At 37.4% G+C, this 25762-nt stretch overlaps 1 protein-coding gene and 1 long non-coding RNA gene across 6 annotated transcripts in view; one reads left to right on the top strand and one right to left on the bottom strand.

Moving 5' to 3' along the window:
- Positions 1-6880, top strand: part of LOC141349180 (uncharacterized) — a 46521-nt gene extending 39641 nt beyond the window's left edge. For both annotated transcript variants that reach the window (XR_012373106.1, XR_012373107.1), the window contains exons 7-8: positions 2790-2871; positions 3074-6880. This is a non-coding gene — a long non-coding RNA (uncharacterized lncRNA). The remainder of the gene's footprint in view (positions 1-2789; positions 2872-3073) is intronic.
- The window catches only part of LOC129428223 (A-type voltage-gated potassium channel KCND3), a 263984-nt gene that overhangs the window by 138858 nt on the left and 99364 nt on the right, over positions 1-25762 (bottom strand). The gene's annotated exons all lie outside the window — the stretch shown is intronic.

Consider the following 25762-nt stretch of genomic DNA (forward strand, 5'->3'; position numbering starts at 1 on the left):
CTTTGTGGGTTAACATTACATTAAACTGTGATATAAATGTCATTAAGTGTTAATACTTTGTCGAATATTATTAATACTTGGTCAAATAAACATTATGAACTGAAGAATATTCATGATGCTGTTATAAAACCATTTTACAGAGTATTAACACTTAATGACATTTTAATGACAAATTCAGTTTGTATCACTGGTAAAAAAAATGGTCAGTTGTGTTGTCTTGGTTAATGTCAAGTTGTCATAACAAAGACATCTCAAACAATGTCATCTTTGCAATAAAAATGACATAATTGAACAAATGACACTTAATGACAGTAGTCATAAACGTCAATAAAATCTCCTTCATATTCATGACATGTGTCATGGTTATGAAGGTGTCATGTCAGCCTTATGAACACCCCTTCAAGTAAAGTGATGTTTTATAAAAACATAATAAAAACTTTTTCATGTATCGTCAAAATGACCCACAACCTAATCAGTTTTTATGTGAAGAAATCCACGTATTTACAAACTTCTCACGAGACGAGTGTTTGATAAATTATTCGGCAAACTACTTCCTCTCATCGCTGCTTTTTGATGGTTTTGTGAACAATTACTCACGAGTTGCCCTCTGTCATTTTACAGAATTATACAACGGAGAGCACGTCAAGCATAAAAGCCTTGCAGGTTTACTGAGGAGCCCGCAGGTTTACGCCATAGAGTAGAGGCATGCGAATTGCAAAAGTGTAAACAAGGCTTCAACTGCACAAAGCTAAAGAGAAATCAGCAACTGTGTGCTGATTCCACCACTTGTCGCGTAACGTGTGAAAGGGCCTTTAAAGGAAAGCACCACCGTTTTTCAATATTTTACTATGTTCATTACCTCAACTTAGATGAATGAATACATACCTATCTTTTTTCAATACGTGCACTTCATCTTTGCACAGCGTGTCATGAATGTGTTAGCATTTAGCCTAGTCCCATTTATTCCTTAGGATCCAAACAGGGAAGAATTTAGAAGCCACCAAACACTTCCATGTTTTCCCTATTTAAAGACTGTTAGGCGAGTAGTTACACGCGCAAGTATGGTGACAAAAAATAAAACGTAGTGATTTTTAAGTGGATAAAAAATGAGAACTATATTGTAAGGCGGAAGAGCACTTAGTTTGCAGCACTTCAACGTCTGGCGCAGTAACATCATCACTCCTGTGAAGATGTTACTGCGCGCTGAGGTCGAAATGCTGCAAACGAAGTGCTCTTCCTCCATGCATTGAAAATAGACAGTTATGTATTCATTTGTCTAAGTTGAGGTAAGAACATAGTAAAATATTGAAAAATAGTGGTTTTCCTTTAAGTCAAAAGTGTAGGCCTATTTGTCAGCGTTTCACACTCTCTCAGTCGTGCATTAAACTGCATGCCGCCAACGTGCAAGTGTGAATCTGAATTTCCTTTCGCGACAGTTATAAAAACACAAATCACATCACACCCAATAACTCAATCGCCTTTGCTTTATTTCCCACTCCAACATTTGAATTATTGCCCACTAAAAGCTGCACAGATATATTTGCTTACCTGAACTCTGGTGTCTGGTCTAAACTAGTTGATGCATGAAAACAGCACCCTGACTGGTTGACTGGCTCAAAGTATTTTGAGTATTTTAAAAATACAAAAATACTCATCTTAAATGTATTTAAATACAAATTACATTTCATTTTTTCCAAAGGCTTTAAAATACAAAATACAAAATACTATTTTGTATTTCAAATACGTATTTTAAATACATGTATTTGAAATACTGCCCATCCCTGTCAATACATAAGTAAAATGTAAGTACCCAGAAAAAGAGAGTATAAAATCGAGTGTCTGTAGACCTCTCACGACTCATTTTTCCATTCACTCCACCTCCTCCCTCCTGGGTTTCTTCTAAAGCCACGCCCCCAAAACACATGAACGCGCGACTGCTTTGCTGGGAGAACCATCATTTACCTCAGACGAGCGGAGAGGAAGGAGCATGGTGCATGTAGTAACATCACGTCAGAATCACATGTAATAATACACCTAACTTTATCACTATGAATATAAACAAATAGGATGCCTTTTAGTACTCACTATTAAGCAAGCATATCGATACTGGAAAAGTTTAAAATATATTTAGTTTGATTCGGTAACGAACAAGTTAGTTATATTTAGCCTATAAGACATCTAAAAATAGGTTGCATTGATACAAGTTTTTTCATTACCATCAGTTACACTGTAATAAAGGTGAATTTCGTGGAAGATTCATAACATAAACAATGTTTGCATGTAAGAGTTTCCGTGATGAAAGCATTGTTGACTCTGATGAGGACTACACTCCGGAGACAATACCACTACTGCATCGTCGACTCGAGGAAAAGCCACGCGATATTTACTCTCGTTTGATTTCTTCGTTTATTCCTTTTTTTGCCTCGTTTGCCTTCGTTGACTGGATATTCAGGTACTGTGAGTTAATGCTCTTTTACTGCAGTACTTTTGCTCTTCATAGATTTCGTGCCCCGTGCACTGGATAATCAATCGGGTTTGCGCATGTGTGGGCAGATCCCGTAGCAACAGGGGTGTTGCCATGGTCGCTAGAGAGAGTGATAGTTGCGCAAGCCAATCATTTGTTTCGTCCCGAATGGAAATAATTAGCTGTGTTTAAAACAGTCGTGAAAGGTCTACAGACATTTGAGTTTTATACTCTCTTTTTCAGAGAACTTAAATTGTATAATAATAATATTTCTATATGTAGACAAAGCATTGTAAAACAATTATTTGCCTATCCATTTCCATAGAGCCTTTGAAAAGGAGGAAACCATGCCTGAAGTACCCATCTGAAGGAACAAACACTTGTCATAAATGTCTCTCAAAACAATGGTGTGGTAAATTTGGGTTTTATTTCATTCATGTAATGAGTTGGCTTACCTGTTCTTAACTTTGAACACTGTCATGCTTAATTTGAGTAAACATTACTTAAACAAATCTTTATATTAGTTCAGGCAGGGAACCAGTTCTGGTTAAAAGGTAAAAAAAATGGTAGTCAGTTATGTTAACAATTTATCATCTTGTTTGTTTTCAGTCTCTGGCAGAGGAAAGGGTACGCTCAAAAAACCCTGGACAAAAGCTGAAGTGAGTGGTAAATGGACTGCATTTTATATAGCGCTTTTAACAGACCTATGGCCATCCAAAGCGCTTTACAATTTGCCTCACATTCACCCATTCACCCTCTCATTCATACACCGACGGTGGTGTGAGCCATGCAAGGGGCCATCCAGCTCATCAGGAGCAGCTGGGGTTAGATGTCTTGCTCAAAGACACCTCGACACTTGATCAGGTGGAGCCGGGGATTAAACCACCAACCTTCCGGTTTGTGGACAACCTACATGAACCACTGAGCCACTGCCGCCCCAGTGAACGCTGTAATGTGACACTTCAGATCTCACATCAGCAAAGGTCACTTGGCGTCAGTGAGAGAATGTGAGGTCTGTAAAAGATGTGAGCATCCAGTGCTACAAAATAGGACAGAGCAAAATATCAGAGACTTTGTTAGAAACCGAGGGCTTACCTTAAAGCGGATGGAAAAGTGAGTTCAGAATTGTAATGCTGTTGTTTTTAAAGTAACATTTTACAATTGCCGTCATTAAAGGAACACGCCCACATTTTGGGAATTTAGCTTATTCACCGTATTCCCCAGAGTTAAATAAGTCCATACATATTTTTCTGTGCCTGCTGTAACCCTGTCTGACGCAGCCCTTGCTAGCTTAGCTTAGCACAAAGACTGGAAGTGAATGGCTCCAGCAAGCATACTGCTCCCAATACGTGACAAAATAACACAAACATTTTCCCATTTATGTGTTGTGATTTGTACAGTCGCACCATGTACAAATAACAAGGTGATATGAGACACAGCCATCTTTTAACGAATACATACTGGGAACTATATTCTCAGAAGGCGAAGCACTGCTACTTGGGCGTAGTGATTTGCTCGCAGCCCCCGAGAAGCCCCCTGGTGAGGAGCAGAGAGTTCGGTCAGAGTTGTGCAAATCACTCCGCCCAAGTAGCAGTGCTTCGTCTTCTGAGAATATAGTTCCCAGTATGTATACCAGGGCTCGAAATTGCGACTGTTTTGGTCGCATATGCGACCAAAATTTAATCTGTGCAACCTTAAAAAATATTTGGGAGCATTTTTGCGACTGCTTATTTTGTTGTGGTGTGACTTGATTTAGATAGTGTATGTTGTGTGCTGTTCCAGGTTCAGCGTTCTCTCCAGCATTACATAACCAATCAAATTTCACCATTAAGTTTTTGCGTTTAATGAAGAGCACAGATTGGTTAATATGAATGTCAATCATTCCTTGTTGCCGTGCTACGTTGGTACGCAAAGCGCGAAAATGTGAAAAAAACGAACCACGAGAATGAAGAGAACGAGACGACTACAGCCAATCTTACTACTGTATTAATGGAGGTTGCAGGTAAAACGGCGTTGGTGGCGGAATCCACACATTTTAAGCGCGAGACCTTGCTTGAACATGGCGAAAGTGCCAAAAACACAAAAAGTGTCATGACAAATGTGTTCATTATTGAAGGAGACACTGACCTGTCTATCAAATCAAATAGTGTTTGATGATGTATGAGCGCATCCTGCTTGAGGGACATCCGACAAACATCCTTTTGTAATGTCACAATTAATCAGTGTTTTACGTGTTTGCTAGATTTTTTATTGTCATCATAATTATGTTACCTATAATTGTTTAATTATTATTGCGGCTTTATTATTTAAACAGCATTTGGGTACTATTTTAGGAATCTGCAAAAAAAAAATTCAAATCCTGGCCATAGGATGTGTAAAGCCCAGTTGTGTTTATTTTTAATAAAATAAATCTAAACCTATACATATTGTGGTGCTTCAAAATTTGGTGCTTCTAACTCTTTAAAGTTGGGAGCATCAGTGCTACCAAATAAAAGGGTTTATTTTGAGCCCTGTATACTAGGGGTGTAACGGTACGCAAAAATCATGGTTCGTGCGTACCTCGGTTTTGAGGCCACGGTTCGGTTCATTTTCGGTACAGTAAAGTAAAATACATTTATGAACGATTAGCCTACATTTTTGCCACCAAAAATGTTTTTGTTTTGAATTATTTTGGATTTTTTAAGTCACAGTATTGAATTGGTTATGTACCATCTCTGTATAAAAATAATATTACTTCTCTATGTGTAACTGCACAGCAAGCAACATGATGATATAGTTATTATACACTCATATTAAGATGGGTGAGTTGCATACATAGCCTTCTTTTACCTTTTGCACGTTTCTCCTAATCTTTGCTTGTGTTGCCAATGTAAGCTGTGACTTGAACTAACGAACCCCTCCGCAGCTGAGTAACAGCTGAGTAAGCCCGGGTTACAGCTCTTCTCTGTCCCGACCAGCTGATCACATTGTGACAATGATATGATTGACGTGAGGTGCAGATGAAAAATCTGATCACGCATTCCGTTATTCTCGCGTGTCACAGAAAGCGCGACTCATGATTGCGTAGCAACGAAAGAACAAAAAGAACAAAACAGCGCATCAACACGCGTTTAACATGCGCTTTTAGACGCGACACGTAAACGTTTAAATCAATAATCAAACGAATATACAACTAAGTAAATAAAAATCTTTCTGCGGGCCAAATTATGTTATATGTTTGACAGAAGACTTGCGCTGAACGTGGAGACTTCTGCCACTTAATATGTTTGTGTGGAAACGCACACAACATATTATGTTCCACCTATGTTCCGCACACAAAAGATTGCATTTGGCCCTTCGGTGCACACGTGCACCGTGCCGAAAGCACTGTACCGAAACGGTCCGGTACGAATACACGTACCGTTACACCCCTACTGTATACTGTTAAAAGATGGCTGTCTCATATGACCTTGATATTTGTACACGGTGTGACTATACAAATCACGACACATAAATAGGAAAATGTTCGCATTATTTTGTCACTTATTTGGAGCAGTATGCTAGCTGGAGCCATTCACTTCCAGTCGTTGTGCTTAGCTAAGCTAGCGGGGGCTGCATCAGACAGAGCACGCACGGAGATAAGAGTAATATGTCGGGACTTATTTGGCTCTGGGGGATACTGTGAATATGCTAAAATGTGGGTGTGTTCCTTTAAGTAAAAATTTTCTGATTGTAATGTTATTGCTGTTGAAAGTTTTTTAAATTCCCGTCACAAAGTAAAAATGTTCTGAATGTAATCGTGATTAATCATTTGGCAGCACTAGATTGTAATGTTGACAGTTTTTAAATTCAAAAAATGATTTTTTTATTAAACGTTTTTACTCTCTTAACTCTTTCCCTGCCAGCGTTTTAAAAAAGTTGCCAGCCAGCGCCAGCATTTTTCATGATTTTCACAAAAGTTTAATGCCCTCCAGAAAATGTTCTTCTTTAAATATATAAACAAACAATATATCAAATGAAAGAACAGACCCTCTGCTTTCAAACAAAAAAACCTGTTTCATCATACCTTCATTCGTTCTCTTTTTATCACCTCTCAAATATGGGAAGGTTTCTTCAAAAACACCCAATTTTGAGCAAAAAGCTGAGATAATTCCATTTTTGTGAAGGACTTTTTATAGAGATCAGATGCAGAGCGATCTTTAAAACATACACGGAGTTCTTTCATGTGAGGCATTTCTTACGGGTTGTATAAGTTGCGGTATTGCGGAAAGCCGGAAATTCTCGTCATTGGCAGGGAAGCGTTTTCTCTTAATTGACGAGTTATCTCATCAATGGCGGGGAAAGAGTTAATTATCCAAGATTATCATCATTACATTATTGTCAAAATGAATTAATTGTCAAAAATACAATAAAAACTAATTTGTGAAATATTTTCAATTCATAATAACTGTTTTTTATGTGAATATATATTAAATTATAATTTGTTTCTATGATTGAAAGTCACATTTTCAGCATCATTACTCACGGTCATATTTTTTGTGGAAGCCATAATATATTACCAATCAAAAAAAAAATAAAAAAAAATAAATATATATATATATATATATATATATATATATATATATATATATATAGAAGAGACTTGTTTTAAAAGCAATGAAAACCTTTGACCACTTGTGAAATTGAGCTGTGTTTGTCAGTCCCCTTAAACCAGGATGAGGCTAGGTCAGTGGCGGTTCTATGCAGAGGCCAAGGGTGGCCCGTGCCTGTGTAGACATGTCTCTGGCCACCTTTGTTTTTCGTAGCGGGAGGGCTGTTCTCTTGAAATTTTGCAGGTTAGCTATAGAGTCATTTCTACACGCCAACTTCTGATGCCTATACCACATGTACATTTTCGTCACTTCTTACTTGTGTGCAAAGTTTCATGAGTTTTTGAGCATGTTTAGACCTCCAAAAATGCGATTCATTTCGGAGAAAAAAAAGAAGAAACCGGACAAAAACAATGGGGCTTTGCACCTCCTTGGTGCTCGGGCCCTAATAAAGTTTAAGGAGCGGTTTCCAAGACAGGGATTAGACTAGTCCTAGACTAAAATAAATGTAAGAGCTGTCCAACTTGCACTGACAAATCTTAAAATACATCAGTGCTCTTTGTTTTGCTTTAAAATGCACACAAGTAATGTTTTTAGTAAGGCATGTTTGTTAAAACTAGTTATACTTCCTAAATATAACTAAATAAAGGTGTAGTCCTGGCTTAAACTAATCCCTGTAACCACCCCTATAGTCTTGAAATATCATTTGTTGCCCTTTTTTAATGTGCACCTCCTTGGCCCCCATAGTGAAATTTGTCTAGAACGGCCACTGGGCTAGGTTTGTGTGTAGAGAAACCTCATAAACTTTGAGTGTCCTCATAAACCACCATTTGGCTCGGACCCCATAAGCCTGTGAAATATCACATACTTATTATTAGTGTGTTGTAAAAGTGAAATTGCTGTTTTGAAGCATGGTTTGTCTTTTGTAGGTCAAATGAAACATTTTTACATAACTCTCATGTCGATTGGATGTTGGGAAAGGTGTGTCCCTGTAAACCACTAAAAAGTCACATTGTCCTCATAAACCACAATTTGGCTCAGACCCCATAAGCCTGTAAAATGTCACATAATTATTATTTGTGTGTTGTAAAAATGAATTTGCTATTTTGAAGCATGTTTTGTCTTTTGTAGATCAAATGAAATTTTTTGACATAACTCTCATGTCGATTGGATGTTGGGAAAGGTGTGTCCCCGTAAACCACCAAAAAGTCACATTGACCTCGTAAACCACATATGCCTGTATGTGTGTGTGTGTGTGTGTGTGTGTGTGTGTGTGTGTGTGTGTGTGTGAAAAAGTAACTCAATCAGTTTTGGACAGAAAATCATCATTTCTTATGAGGGCCTCTGTGTATGTGGAGTCTCCGCGAGCTGCTCGATATTAAATGATTGATAAAACACCTGACATTTTCCGGGCAGTGATGATATAAACAAGGTCTGCCCGAGGAGAGACATATGTCTGGATAGAAGATAGTTGCCTTCATATTTCAATTTTTAGAAGAAAGCCCATCTCATGAGTAGTGACAGTGTGTTATCACTGCAATATGTCTTTTTAGACCAGCATGTCCTGATATTAACACAGACTATCTGCACATCTAATAAAAATGACTGAGACACATATCAAAATAATATTATCTTCCATACAGACCATAAATCCTGATTTGTAAAATGTTTTGGGATTGAATTTGGTACTACAACGGAATACATTTTTTAACAATAAGAAATCAGAACTTTTGCTTGTATTGTTTCATATTGTGTATGGTTGCCTGAGCCTTGGATGTAACATCTTTTAATTCACCAACAAAACCTCCTTACCACAGTCTCCAATGGAATTCAAACCAAATGCAAGAATTTCATACAATTTCTGGATTTGGTGGACAAGGAGGGGGTGTGAATCTGATGCAAAGAACACCTGTTTTCTTGCAATCATACACGTTAGACAGATACATGATCTGGACTTGAGTTTGACCAAAAACTGTGTCAAATTGGAGGAAAAGCTGTCAGGACTGTTAGACTGGAAACGAGAAGCTGAACGACGCTGACCAGGTCTGTGACAGAACATGTTATAACAAGATGCAAGTTGTGCTCTTTGCTAAATTTTGCTAAAATGTGTGATACATTGCTGATGCTTAACTAATCCATGTATAAGGAAAAGTAACCTCTCCACGTCTTGAGATGAGCAATACATGCAAGCATTTATTTTCAGCGTTCTGGAACAATTGTCCAAGATGTAATAAGGACCTTCCACTTAACCACACCGCACATCTCGCGGTGGGGGGTGGACTTTGATTTCTCGCGTGCCGCTGACGGGCTACATAACATGAAGAATGGATACATGACAAGAGAGAAATCAGGGAGAAATGGCAGAAGGAGGAGAAGATGGAAGGGGCTCGTCTTCCGCTCCCCAGGGGGTATCTGTTTACAGCATTGGCCTTCAATCACATGCCCATATGAAGCTCCATATCACTGCCAAATCTGAGAGGCATTTCTCACCACAGTCAAATCTCTATTTATTTGCAAACACAGGAGGAAAATCTACAGGCTGAGGTGAGGGAATAATTGGCCCGTGACATAACATAGCGGGCCAGGGTTTTGTCCATACGTATGGCTAGGGTGTTCGTGCTTTCTGTAGCTGCTGACCTCACGTTGGCCGCTTATTTGAAGTTGTCAAAGACAGAGTTATTGTAATGCATTCAGTTGATCCTTCTATTCAGATGCCCGTGTCACAAAACCGCAGGCATCCAGCTGTTCAAGTGATTCAGGCTCACTGTGGTTGAACCACCTGATGAGAGCGCTTCTTTACTTCAATGAAAACTCACATCTTTACTGATCAATGAATCAAGGTGAACTCAGAAAAGGCAGAATGTCTGGCTGAACTTTAGCAAAGTCAAAGAGAAGTTGTATTGATCATGACCTTGTGTGAACTGGAAAAAGAGTCTTTTGATGACAGGTTATATATAGTGCACAACCCAAGTAGCAAAATTACTTTAGACTGAGTGACAAACTAGCAATTAGGATTTATAGATTGATATATCAGTCAGTCCATTTAATTATTAAACCATTTTTGAACTAGCCATTGAGGCATCTTGTGACAGCGTAATGCAACACTATAAAGCAACAATACAACATAAAGTTTTTGTGTAAAATTTTTACTATTGTAATTTTGTAATTATATTTATTTTCTGATCTGATTTATGCCTTTGCTTGAGCTGGCACAAAAGAGACTGGTAACTTATTTTTTTACATCAGATTAAGGGATAGTTCATCCAAAAATGAAAATTCTGTCATCATATATTCACCCTCATGTTGTTTTCTTTCTTTCTTTAGACCATTCTAGCTTAATGGCGAAAACTGGTTAATTCCGGAATAACAGGAGTAAACCCACACTAACACAGGGGCTGCGTCCAAATGCCCACACCTGCGGTCTTGGCCACTTGAGAGCGCATACATGTGACAGGAGGTAAGTGCGCAAGACTGTCCCATGTCACTGCTTTAAAGCGGTATTCAAGGCTAAGTGTATCCCATTATGCATCATGTTCTGGATGTAAATCGTGAGACTTTTGCCCAGACCTCGTCGTGGAAACTTTTAATTGTAAGTTAATAAATAGATATTACATATTTTTTTGGTAGTAAAATGGAAAGTGTTGCACATTTCAGTTGTGCAGACTGTACTGTGTATTTTTTAAAACATCTGCAACTGCTTTTATCACATAGGGCTAATTAAAAACAACTTGTGTAGTTTATTCCCTACTGTATTTGGTATTTGGACACAGCCTGGGAGAACATACAAACACAGAAGGCCACCTGACCTAGCTAGTGCTCGAATTGGGGACCTTCTTGCAGTGCTACCCACCCACTGTGCCACCCTTCATGTTGTTTTAAACCTGTTTGAGTTTCTTTATTCTGTTAAGCACAAGAAAATATATATTTCATAAATGATGTAAGCACACGGTTGATGGTACACATTAACTTCCATTTGTTTTTCATATTGTAGAAGTCATTGGGTATTGTCTACTCACCATCAATGCATCAAAATATCTTCTCTTGTGCTCAACAGAAATAAATATGGTTTCACACCGCATGCGAGAGGTAAGGGCTTGCCATGCGTGACCATTGTGCTTTCACACCGGCTGTGTTGGCAGTGCGTACCGTGCAGCTTACCATCAGTACAACAATCTCAAGTTAAAATAGCTTTTTTACATACTTTTATGAGGAAAACCTCTTCAAGATGCTTTTTTGACTGTCAATGTAGTTTATTTAACTGTAATTTGTGTAATACACATTGTTTCCTGTTGTTCTTGTCAGTGTATAGACATTTACACAAATATAGACATAAAAAGCCCAACACACATCTAATCTGTTTAAGTTTACAAAAAGATGCAATTGTGTTCCCTTCTGACAGTAGCCTATAAGCATAAGATTTAGATTTGTAGATGTATCTGTTTTTCTGAAGTTTATTAAGCAAGATGGGAATTTATTTTAGTGCTCGGCCGAGATTGAATGACAGTGCGTTCTTCTGGCATCAGTGTCACGGTAGGTTTAAACAGAGAGAAACCAAACCCAGATGAATGTAAAATAAACTGAAGGTTTATTTAAACCAGTGTTTCTCAAACTTTTTCTGCCATTCCCCACTTTGGAGATAGGAAAGGGTTCCGAGCCCCACCTGTCCCCCAACAAAATGGTAATCAACTAGGCTTCAAGTTTAACTGTTGAAATTTATTTAATCACATCATATTTTAAAACATTACAACATTAAAACACCTCCAATAGAGAAAATAAACGTGCAAATTTATTATCACTTTTGCATGAAATAAAACTTTGTGACCAAATTTCCTCCCGTTTGTCACACCCCACTTGTAATGTTCCTATTCCCCACCAGTGGGGCCCGCCCCACACTTTGAGAAATGCTGATTTAAACCAAACAACACAAAAACCCACGAGGGGGTAAAACAAGTAATAACTGACAAAGTATATAACCAAACGAAGAAACAACACTGAAACACAAGACTCTGAGCATAAGATTTAGGCACCCCGGATGACGGGAACTAAACACACTGAATCTGGACAAACGAAAGAGCACTAGTGATGTTAGGTTCTTGAACGAATCGTTCTTTTGAGCCTGTTCTCAGGAAGTAACCGGTCGAGCCGGTTCGCAAATCGAACTGAATCAAACTTTAGTTTTGGGCATAGGTTCCGGGTTGATGACGCAGGACGCACAGTCGAAATAGCACGTCGGACTCATAAAGAACCGAACGAAGTTTGTCGATGATTGCCGAGGCGAGGATTGCCGACGATTCTGACGGATGAGTTGCTGACACTGCGTGTGAATCACCGAGGATTTGAACGAGCCTGATGCGCGAAGTTTTTTGTTTTATTAGTTTCTTGATATGCTTGTTTTAAGAAAGCTTTAGTTATGATACGATTTATTTTGCATGCAAATCATATTGTAGTTGTTTAAGGAAGACCAATGAGTTTAACACACAAGTTTATTTATTATTTATACTTACACATATCCGTAATTGTGCATCAGTGTCTTTTAGGAATCTTATTCAAGTTGTAGGTTTGTCAAAATTTTTTTACGATTTATTAATTATTTATGATCCGCGACTTAAACTGTGACCACAAACATTACTAACTTGTGAATGCAAGGCAATAAATCAGCTATGCCTTCACAAAAACAACTTTTTATCTAAATGTTTTAATGTGTTGACACAAACGACTTTATTTGAATGTTTCATTGATACAATAAATGCGTATAGTAATGTCATTTCTTGATGACGTCAGGAACCGGTGAATCGGCTTTTTGAACTTGTTCAATGAGCCGAACTGTCTGAAAAGAGCCGGTTCGCGAAAATGAATCGGACTTTGCATCACTAAGGAGCACAAGACAGAGAACGAGAGGGCATTATAAAGACAGCAACTCAAATGGGGAACAGGTGCAAATCATTACATAATCAGGACGAGAGCACATAAGGGAGTGGGGTAAAAGTGACAAGACACTGGGAACATGTGGCCAAAGCATACAATGATACTCCACATGTCCCCACACAAAACACAGTACTGCCATGATCTTGCCCTATGAACTCAGACCCGAATCTAGCACAAAGGTCTGGCAAGACCATGACAATCAGTGTGTTTATGAAATATTTTATTGCTTTTGTATTGTTTTTTTTTTTAAGTCATGGTGACTGTTTAGAACACACTTGGCATCTCATTTATGATTTTACAGTAAAATGACACTTTTTCAGGTCAATCCACAAGCATTAAAACCATAAATAATGCACTGTCACTTTAATTAAGCATGAGCATTAATTAAACGATTGCAGCACTGCTTCAGCGCCGTTCCTGCTACGTAAGTACGTGTTGCTGAGGTGTACGGTGTGCCGCTTACAAGCTGCTCACGCATGCTGTGTGAAACCAACAATACAGATTTGAAACAACATGAGGGTGAGTAAATGATGACAAAATTTTCTATCCCTTTCTAACCCTTTTGCATGCCTGAATTATTTTAAATTCTGCATGTTAGATGTTTCAGAAGCTGAAATGTGTTTAATACGTTTAATTATCTAACTTGATATATTAGTCTTGGTGTTACATAAATGAATCTTATTCTGTGAAAATAACATTTCTGAAACTGAGCAGAGGATTTCCAGTTCCCAACATGCATTGCAAAATGAAAATAAATGTTTAATTAAGCTGAGAACTTTAAGAGACACATTAATGTGTAGTACTGTGTTGTGTTGGTGAAGTTTACCACTGTGAAGAAGAGAACAGCATCTGTTTAAGTTAATGACAGGCTCATGCACTGTTATCTTAAGTGTTGCATTTTTAAATACCTGTGCTGAAAAGAAAATTGATTATAATTTAATTAGAAATTGTCAGAACTCAAAAACTGTTGCATACTTTTCTGTGGAGTCTAAGCAAAATTTGAGTGCAGTATTTCTATCCGGCTTCAACTATGAAATAAAAACAGCGACAAAGACTGGACAGCCAATGACTTTTGGGTCACAGCCTACGCCAGTCACAGCCTTCTCAGCAGGGGTGTTTGATAAAAGTCTGGCCACTGCATCATGCTTTGAGGTTTTCTCTCATCTCCCCCAGAGCTTTACTGTGACCTTCACCTGTGCTGGCACAGGGAAGACCACTTTAATTTAAAATCACTCATATCACACTCTTTAAATCTTCTCTTTCCTACAGCAAAAGCTATATAAAGGACGTGCGAGGCATTTGTCAAACATTCAGTTTACACATTGTCTGCAAATGCAAGCGGGAGTAGATAAAAACTGTCCTGTATGGCGGACCTACTGTTCTGCATTGAAAACAAAAAAACTACTTAAAAATTAAAAAGCTGGGTCGTACACTGACAATTAAAAAGATAAAGTTAAAAATTAATACTCACAGCAGGTAAAATATATTTTTCATAATTGTTTTGTTGTATACATGTAAGGCTTCATTCCAGTCACCTTCACGTGGTTTCACTGTGGTGGGCAGTTAGGGTTTGTATACAGTGATTGTATGATGAGGTGGCCAGCATAATGGATTAAAAATGATTCAATAAAATAAATATACTGGAAAAAACCAAAACAAGCTTACTAAGACTTAGTAGGTATTGTAAGAAATGGTTTGTGGCAGAAGGGTCTCTTTCAACAGAGCTTTCCACTACAGGCGTCTAATGAGGTGTGTAATTAATGATACAAACTTTTAACAAAATCTTTATTCTTCTGGAATAAAGAGCGTGTTGCTTTGGGTTATTTGTCAGTTTTATTTACATCATGCTTTTATCGACTACATTACAATAATTTATTTAATAATTTCATACAGTAACAGAAAAAAACATATACACACATACAAGTCAGTCCACTGAAGAAGTGAAACACATGATATAAAGAAATGAGTGAATCGTTCCAAAGTAAGTCCTGGATGGCAAGTATTGATTCAATGCAAGTTACAGTGTTAGTGGCATTTGCTTGGCAAGCAATTTTAAGATTGGCCATTCGTTTAGACATTAGAACGAAATACTCTATATATACAAAAGTATTGGGACACTCCCTTCTAATAAACGGGTTAGACTATTTTAGTCACTTCTGTAAGCGCAAAACTTAATATACAGTAATTATATTCTAGACTAGAGAATTGTGTTCTTGTAATTTTATAACAATAGTTTTGACAAAACATATGTTTATCCAATGCATATGCATAGGGACACACTATAAACCACCTTCAATATCCGAGAATTGTGGTTTAGAGTTTTGCATGGCAAGACATCACTCACAATGCAAAAGTCTACTGTAGTTCTGGCTTAGCTATTCATATATAATACAAGCAACCATAAATTAGCTTACACTTTAAAAACTCCTGGGTTGTTTTCAACTCATAATTAGGCCAAATATGGACAAACCCAACTGTTGGGTTATAATAAATAACTCTATGATGGTTTGTTGTTACCCAACAATAGGTTGAAACAACCCAGCATTTGGGTTGAAATTAACCCAACTGTTTGGTTCGTCCATATTTGATCCAATTTTGTGAGTGTAGAATCATACATATATTTTTGTATTTTGTATCTATTTTGTGTTTCGTATGCATGATTGTATAAGCTGCAAGTTTCAAAACAGGTCTAAACCGTCAACAATGTTTCTCAGTTGTTGAATACTTTTAGGTGCACTTTCTCAATTGTAATTGCAGTTTTTAGTTCACCTATCATTTTCGCTGGAAACCGTCACATTCAGAGGTTGAAGTACTCTGTAAACCACCAGAGTGAAAGAATTATGCAAAAATAGGACACTAGATATGATGGAAATTATTTTACACTTTCAGCTGGATAGTGTAAATGCCTACACAGAGTATAATGGCAGCACTAAGAAGTACATATTTTGCATACGTTACATTCTGATTTTACAGGATAAAAAAAGTGAGATAGGTCAAATGCTGCTACTTAGCAATGGTTAGACTTGAGCTCAGCTGGTGGGCTTGGAAAGTGTCCTGTGAATTACAGCATCCTGATGACAGAAGATTTCTATAGCGAAAGGTCAAAAAGAACAGACAGATTAGTTTCTGGCCATTACTACCACCTCGACTTTTAGGCTGAAATTACTTTTTGGAATCTGATGATGGAAAGAATGAATGTGCATAATATCTCACACCGCTAAACAGGTGTGAAATTTCTCATTTTCTCAGAAAAACCGGACCAGATTTCTAATAGAAAAAAGCTATAGGACAAATGAAATCTGTTAAATATATTCTGGACAGAGAGAATGAGAATTAAACTAAGATCAAATGGACAATATTGCTGAAGTGTCTTACTTTCAGATGTTTCTTCTGAGAAAAAGACCACAGTAATATCACATGTGACTCTTGAGATCTCAGAAGTCTCAACCTTTGCTCAGATTAACCAAGATCCCAAATCCTACAACCAGGGCGGACGATTTGATATTAACTCAGACATTTCTCATCATTGTTCAAACACACAAAAAAATCTGAGCTCAGCTTAACAAATTCAATTTATAGCACACTATTCTTAGCGTATGTTAACGACTCTTAGCGTCTTGTATCTGAGATCCAGTATATACAGTATGATGATAGCCGAGAGGTGTGTGTTACTTTATTGTGTAGCCAAAGCGTGACCTTGATATTTTGCATTAGTGCTGAAAGCGCCATTGACATTGCAGGCCCATTAAAACACACATTCATTTGACATTATGTCGAACCATGTCACTGTAGTGACAAATGCAACCATGTTGATTTCCCTGGAGCAAGCAAGTCCAATCTGTGTGATCTGAGAGTTTTCACAACGTTTGAGGTCTGGGGTTGCATTAATTCTGCTGTCGCTAGGTCCCAGTAAAAAAATAAAGAAAACACAAAATATTGCAGTATGTTTTTTTAAATTAACTTCCTAAATAAATAGTTTACTTTAAAAATAAAATTTCTAAATACTGTATTTACAGGTACTCGCACGTATTCCTCCAAAGGTTTTTTAGAACACAATCAGCACAACAACACTGTTAAAGTGACACACAAATGGTTTATGGTTGCTATATCAAGATAGGACCAACTGCAGACGCGCAGAACCCCAAGTCATGACAGTCTGACAGCTCCAGCCTGACAGTCTGAGGCCGGAAGTGGCGGAGTTGTAACCTCAGACCGGAGATGGACGGAGAATTATTAAACGTTAAAATCTATTAAAATGCTTTTTCATTCACATCAAATGCTCAAGCTTTATTTTTTAAGATTTGTGTTACATTTATTTTTATTCATTTGACACATAAAAATGGATAATAAACTATACATTTAACTAAAAAAAAAAAACTATTAACAATTGTCTGTAGCAAATAACAATTCTTACGTTTTATATTATTTTACACAAATACATAAACATATAAACAGACATAACTTACATACATACGTGTGTGTATTTATAAAATAATTCATCTCATGAGGCAAAAAGTGCCTCAGTCATTCTGAAATCGCCCTATATAATTATAAATAATATACAGTTGCATCTCAAATATCGTAAATCTATCTTTTTAAATTAAATCTTTTTAATACATTTCTTAAAACAAGCACAACACGCACTCTGATCTCACGGTACTTTGATGTCCAGTGAATCGCTCTGTGCAAGCCCTGCATTTTTATCGACGTGGGTCTTGATCACAGTCCATGCTCTTGATATAATGGGTATGATTTTCTAACAAAGTTAGCGTCCGTACGGAGCATAAAAGACAGAAAACCCGCATGCCTGCATAATCATATCACCGTATTATTTACAACGACACAGAAGTAGCGGAATGCCTTATAAGGCCCACTTCCGGCCTCAGACTGTCATGACGTATGTTTCTGCGCTTCTGCAGTTGGTTAGTATTGGCTATATCTGAGGTCTTTTTATGTCATTTAATAGCTTTGTGTAAGAATCAAACGTGGATGAGACATTATTTTCTAATAATCTTTCTCTCTTTTAAGCAGGATTATTGAGTCAGTGGTGTCAAGCAGGAACGATCAAAGTTTAGAATGACAAGAGAAAATATTTATTTGGGGGTGAATTATAGAGGTGTAAATTGGACAGTTCATTACGATGCAATAAAATATATTTTTTTTACGCCAGCGATGTGACATTTGCCAATACATCAAACACTTCTTCGATGCAATTACGATTTGATTCAATTCAATTACTATATTGATCCTTCATATTACGTGACTAGTTAAGCAGTTACATGTTTCATTACAAATGCAACTAAAATATATAACATGAACATTTAACTAAACTCTTTGAAAATGGCTCAATCTCTGTCCCAATTGGAACATTTACTACAACAAACTAACAAAAATAAACTTTTTTTAAATAAAAAAATATAATAATAAGGGGGAATGTTACATAAAATTGAGCTTATGATGGCAACAGTCAAAGTCTTTCAGTATTTTGTGGCAAAATGTGCATTAGTGACAATCACTAGTTTTAGAGAAAAATAATTAAATTAATATAAAAATAAAGCTGTTAAACTTAAGCATTCGATCTGTTACACAAATTCAGATAAAACAATCAAACTGTCATGGTTCTGCCAGCTTATCTTGTGTTTAATCTAGTCTTGTGGCAGAATCATGACATGCCCATGTTCTGTGTGGGATCATGTGGTCTGAGTATTGGTTTTACTAGACCACGTGTTCCTGGTGTCTTGTCACCTTTACCTTGCTCCCTTGTCACCCTCATTGTTTAATTCATGTCACCTGTTGTCTTCATTAGTTCTCCCCTATTTCAGGTCCTTGTGTTTGTTAGTCTGTGCCTGCTTATTGTTGTCCCATGCCTTGTCAGCGCCGTGTGAGTACTTTGTCTGTTTAGTCTAGTTTATTCAGTGTTTAGTGTTCTTTCTAGTTGATGTTTCAGTGTTACCCTGTTTAGTGTTATCATTCTTATTTATTATCTTGGTAATGTTGTTTTGCCCCCTCGTGGGTTGTTTTATTTTGTTACAATAAATTCCTATTTTGATACCTCTGTGTCTTGCGATTTGGGTTCCGTCAAACGTATCGTGACACAAACAAATGCTGCAGTGGTCTCTTTTGAGGGATTTTTTTTTAAATTTATTAACTGATGTTCAGGCGATAGGACACTGAGTTTTGCAATGGACAATATTACCTGCAGTGCTAAACACACACTCGTCTTCTGTTTGTTTTACTGTGTTTTCACTGCTACAACCGCTTTGTTGCTGCATCACATTCATTTGCTGACACTAGTGAACGGAAAGAGTTAGTTCAATCGACTCTAAGCAGTGGCAAAGCCAGAAATTTTCAAGTGGGTGGGCCTTTATAAAACAGGGTGGGCAAAGCATAGATATCTCAGTTTAGCGCTGAGACGAGAGTTGAAAAATATTCAACATTGGGAGAAAAGCTCAGCTCGTCAATGTAAGTTCTCACACGGCCATCCAATCACAGTGGAGGAAGGGCGGGACAAATATCACAAGAACCAACCGGCTCAAGTATCACAGCAACCAAAGCACTCAGCTGAAAAAACAGCTGGCATTCGGTGTCCTCCAGGCGTTTTCAGCTGCGTTTAAAAGCTATGGTGTGCACGTTACCTAGGCCAAGTTACCTTGATGCCATGCAGCACAATGTTTCAAGAGGAAAATGATAAAACAACTTATAAATAACCAACAGTAGCTTATCTACAGTATATTGGCAGGTTGGGCTGTGCCTGTTTTATACAGTCTATGGGCAGTGCCCCACCAAATTATTAATCCACTTGAAAACACAGAACTCAATATAAAACTGAATTAGTAACGGAATTAGTTTTTACGTTATTTACGTTACGTCAACATAGTTCCGAACAATGATATATGATATCATTCCTCGTCAGCAAAATGCGTGACGTGAAAGCGTCATAGGCTACAACAGATTCAACAGGTAGTGATTTTACTTAAAAAAAAAAAAAAAAACTTGTTTGAGAGATTGATGGCCATCAAACAATGAGAAAATGGCCATCAAACAACATGGCGCAATACAAAATTGCATGTGTTGTCATTTAAGTGTAAATTTTATTCCAACAATACAGCCTATGATACGACACAGAGTCTGCCCCCTAATATAGTTGACTGGAGTAATACTCCTGACTATAAATAATAATGACACCACTTTAAACATTAAGAAAAAGTCTGAACTCACCTTTACATCTCCTACTGTATTACAGGGTGGTTAAAGATGGAGATAGTCTCATAATAACAAAGTCCAATATCTTTGATCATAATATGTCCCTTTGCACAAAGAAAAGCAGAAATACATTTCTCAAATGAGCATTTATCATCGATGAGCGTAACGTCATATGTTTTTTATACGATATGTTGTGGAGTCTCTCAACACAGCATGAAGTCATTATCAAAGTAATAGGTGCTCGTTTCATTTTGTTGGTGTTTGGAAAGAAGTCCTCAGTAATCCAACATTTCCATGAGTGATGTAATAGTCTCTGTCTCCAAAAAAGTAAACAGACAACAGCAGATGTCATTGTGGAAAGGCTGTTAAATTCGATGTTTTGCGTCGCAATTTTCAAATTCAGTTCAATCACGCATAGGCGGAACTATTCAGTAAAAGAAAACTGCGAAACTGCATGAACATGCAAACTTGCACTTATATTTTACTTATATTTATAATTGTATTACATATGAAATTATAATGTGATAAGACGTCTATTCGTAGTACTATTTTTTATTTATGTTAAATTATTTACACATTTTTCTGGAAAATAGCCTTCTGATTAAGCTTCGCCACTGACTCTAAGTAGGTTAACTCCGAGTTAAGCGCATGCACAACTACAATAAAAAAAGCCTCATCAATGGAGCACCAATATTACGATTTGCCATGGCAACAGCACGCAAAAAGTGCTCTGAATCCTTTTTACTACTAAAACTGAAAGTGTTGCTGCAAGTGTAGAGCAACTACGAGCATACATTTGTGACCAGTCACGGAAAGTAGGGACACAAGTCGGATCTGGGACATTTTGAGGTATACACAGATTTGAAGGTAGGCACTCTGATTACAGGTCAGCTGCATCACTACAGTCACGTGACTTCACGCGGTTCACAACAGAACCGAAAGAGAAGAAAATGCTGAATAAAGTCTTAATTTTTGCTATTTTTGGAACAAAATGAATTTTCGATGCTTCGACACATTCTAACTGACCCACTGATGTCACATGGAAAACTTTGTTGATGTTTTTATTACCTTTTTGGACATGGAAACTGTACATAGATTTTCAATGGAGGGTCAGAAAGCTCTCGGACTAAATCTAACATTAAAACATCTTAAACTGTGTTATGAAGATAAAAGGAGGTCTTCCGAGACATAAGGGTAAGTCAATAATTACACTATTTTTATTTTTGGGTGAACTATCCCTATTAAGTAGCCACGCTGTTCCCTTGGGGGGCGGGGGCAATAACAAAACAATCAAAAGCCGCTTATCCAGTATGTAAATGCACACAGAAAATGAGGCCCCCGCTGCACACTAGAATCTCTGGAAAAACAAGCCGATTTCAACCGCAAAATGCACCCTATTAAAATATACAAAAACTGCTTTCTCAAACATGGAGAGGCTTCTTTGTGATCTCAACTAACAGATTCTGCAAAAAAAAAAACGAAAATCACAAATTTTGAAAAAAAAAAACTATTTCTCATTATCTCGAAAGTTGTGCTGCCAACTTGTGTCACTGGTTGTTGTTGTTGTTAGATATTGCTACTCTAGTAAATGCGAACATTTAATTTTTCATCACTGTTAAAATATTAGAAGTAAATAAACTGAAGACTGTACATTTTTACACCATATATTCATTTTCATCCAGATGCAATTCCATGGACAAATAGAAGATGACAGCAGCTCAGCTAAATTAGCGAAATTAGGCAAAAGACTTTGGCATAAACCGGTGAACGTGATTTCACCAAGTAAGATGTGATCCTGGATCAACACCATTGTTGGTCCTGGATCAACATTTTCATTAACCAATCAGATTGCAGGATTAAGATTAGTGTGCATGTTAGATTTAGGTTTAGGATTGGGTTAGGGGCTTTTAAGAAATACTCCTCAAACTATTATTTCACACTAATTTGAGGGTTTAAAAATGGTAAGGGTTTGAGTTAAGGGTAGGTTGGGGTATCTTTGATAAAACGTTGATCCAGGATCAACAAAAAATGTTGATCTAGGATCACATCTTACTTGGTGAAATCACGGTGACCGGCATAAACTACAGGTTACAAACTTTATAAATGTTTGTCATGAATAAAACTGAAATACACCAAGCCGATCGTACGTCTGCCCTGGCCACTGCGCACAGCATTGGACCAGCGATTCTGATAAATGAATTCATAAGAAAATGTAAAGGCAACTGTTCATATGTAAGAGCACAGCCACAAAGTCTGATATTAGTCACATAAGGATTTTTATATATCTAAAATGACTGCAAAGAAAAATAATACAGCTCACATAAATGCAAGTGGATATGACAAAAATCCACTCGGGGTCTCAAAATCCTCTTACAACATACATGTAGCTTCCTACAAATTGATCTACAGAAACCTCTATAAAGGACATGACATTATAATCACTTTTCTGCATCTAAGTATATCATATTAGCTTTACAAGTCATTTCAATTTACTGTTTTACATTTTTTGTTGAAATATATAAGACTAACGTTGCCTACCCCTGATATAGGCTTACATGTGATCTAAACGTTACATATGTTGTATACAATACACTAAAAGGCCTGTGAAGACTAGATATCCTCTGTATGTGTATGTGAGTAATTCACCACAGTTCACTTTGTTTTAACATAAAACTTTTATCTGAATTAAGTTAAACCCCAGGGGCAACCTTCCTGTCTCTATCATTGATTCATCGACTGCCCGCTAGAGACTGGCTCCAAAAGTGAATCAATCCCATATGCCCAACTTTACACCAAAAAGTGTTTTTGTCTATATAACAAAATTTACTCTATTTGACAATTGTGCAGGGTGAATGTTTTTAAAACTCATTAGTTTAAATAATATTAGTCTTAAAGTTCTGCATAATTAAGGGCGTGGCCACTTGAGTGACAGATGAATTGCCACTGCTGTCATTACTGTCGAGCTAGGCGGGTGTGGTTTTAACAACCTGGCACATCAGCTCTACGTACGTTCTGCCTCTTTTCACATTTTCAGTTATATCCAAACGACTCGCTACCAAGATGGCAATGACAGGCCATGCAAACTTTGGACTTTAAAAATGCACTTCACAAACTTACAAGTGACGTCTACGACCACATTTTTTACAGTCTATAGTACTATTTGGACGGGATTAGTTTTACATGGGGAGGTGGGGTAAAGCAACTTTTATCAGAGCTTCTCAGTGATTTTAGTCCTGTCCGAATGCTCCATGTCAGTAATCATTACAGACAATGTCAGTAAAGATTACGGCGACTTTTACCTTATGTAAAAAGGTCCGGAGAAATGACCTCAGGTAATACTAATCCAGTGCAAATAGATCAGCTGTAAATATACATGTAAATCGCGTCATTTCCTTTTCATTTGCGGGTTTCTTTTAAATATAAAAGTGCTTAAAGAAGCATTTACTTGCGTTCTAGGTGGAAAAACAAGTCAATGGCAAGTCAGTTTCTGAATTACACGACACAAACTTTAAAAAAAGTCACATTTATTCTCAGAGGCGCAGAACTGTTTCTGAAACTGACGTTCTCCCCAAACTGAATTTAAACACAGTGTTTCGCGTTTTCCTCGTCTGTGTCATGTTATTGTGCACATGTGATATCAGGAAGCAAGGTAACGTGCACGTGAAGATGATAGGTGACGCCATAGATATGTATATAAAGGCTAGATGGCTCAAGGCGGAGTCCCTAACGGCATCACCTGGCGGCCATCTTACGACAGGGCGCTCGCTCACTCGTAGCATTGAGTTTAATGGTGCAGGTACTTTTAAATGACCATAACTTGCTCAATTTTCTACCGATTTTCAAACGGTTTGGGTTTTTACAAACGTTATTAACGTGGCTATAATTCTGGATGCTTTAACATGTTTCATGAATTTATTTTTTATTTTTAGTATAGGTATGCAGTGTCATAGGTACATCTTTGACGTTTATAACAAACCAAACCGTTTGAAAATCGGTAAAAAATTAAGCAAGTTATGGTCATTTAAAAGTACCTGCATCATTAAAACTCAATGCTACGAGTGAGCGAGCGCCCTGTCGTAAGATGGCCGCCAAAATGCGGACGTTGCACTCAATTGGCCAGCAGCGCGGACGAGCCATCTAGCCTTTATATACATATCTATGGGTGACGCGCTGCGCACACGAGTTACCCCTCCCACTTCTGAATGTTTTACTGAGATTTCTAATCCCGTCTGAATTGACCTTTAATATATTACAGACGTCCTGTGGTAAAATTACATTATGCCATCTACCCCTGTAAAACTAATCCCGTCCGAATAGGGCTTATGGTGAACCACAATAACAGACTTGCAAAGACAAATGTTTCCTATACAGAAAACATTTACAACAATAGCAGAAACTGTGCAAAGACTTTTATATCAGTATTTCTGTTAGTTGAAAAGTAATAAATACAGAATATTTCAAAGTCAAACATAAATATACTTTAAATTTATTATTGTGGAAATCTAATTTACTTGCTAAGTATGTACCTAAAACAAAACATGGATGCCACTGACTGTGCAAACTTTGTCCAATTCTGATTTGCTTTTCTTTTAAAGTGCTCAGAGGTGAACTGATGAAAAACACCACTGTGCTTATACTCCCAAAGATAGCATAAAGGCAGTCAATCTAAGTGGATATCAGCCAATTCTTGTAATTTTTCTGTTTAATATGCATCAGACGGTCAGTAAACAGACCGTAAGAGATCTCTAGGTGTGCAGCCTAAGTTCACATAACCACAAGACTGTTAACTTATTTAAAAAGCAGCACTATACAGACTTAAATATTTACTGTTATTCAACCACCTGCCTCATAAAGCTGAAGTCAAGATGAAAGCAAAAAGCTAATTTCTGTCTTTTGCAATATTGAAAGAAATTTGGGGATTGAGGGCAGTATTTTCATTTTTCAGTAAACTATCCCTTTACCTGTATGTTAAATATCTGTTAGTAGTGTTTGTTGTGCAACATCTCCAAATGAGAGCTTGATCCGAGTTTAAGACATGTTTTCCATTTAGCTCCTGATGACTGCCTACGTGACTCACTGTAAGGGCAACATGTGCGCTGCTCTGATAATTCACAGCAAACAATGTGGAGTGGTGCATACTTGAGTTTTGTCCTAATATGATTTTACACCTGGGGACCTAAAGCCCTCAGCGCAAGAACTGCAGATGAAACACTTCCTGATAATCCAGACGAAGACACTTCAAGCTGTACTGATGAGCGAGATGCCGAATAAATAGCTGGAGCCCTCGCTTGATTTGAATGTGTGAAATCTTACTTTGGAGGTTTGTAATCAAGGACCCTGTGTATCTTTTGTGACCTTCAGTATGCACATACAATTAAATATGCCTCATCCACCACGTCCAGCCTTACTTATAGACTTCACATAGCTCGCTGCAATCGTCACGTATTGCTTTGATCTCCACATGAAAAGCATCGCAGATAGCATTACTGCAAGCTGATCGTATGAGTTTGCTAGGTCGCGGGAAAGTGGGAAGTCTACACAGTCAACAGTGAGAGCATTTATCTGAACATTAAGTTAAAAAAAGTCATAGTGACTGCTTTGA

This window comes from Misgurnus anguillicaudatus, chromosome 14 (genome assembly GCF_027580225.2).
Source record: "Misgurnus anguillicaudatus chromosome 14, ASM2758022v2, whole genome shotgun sequence".
Classification (NCBI taxonomy): domain Eukaryota; kingdom Metazoa; phylum Chordata; class Actinopteri; order Cypriniformes; family Cobitidae; genus Misgurnus; species Misgurnus anguillicaudatus.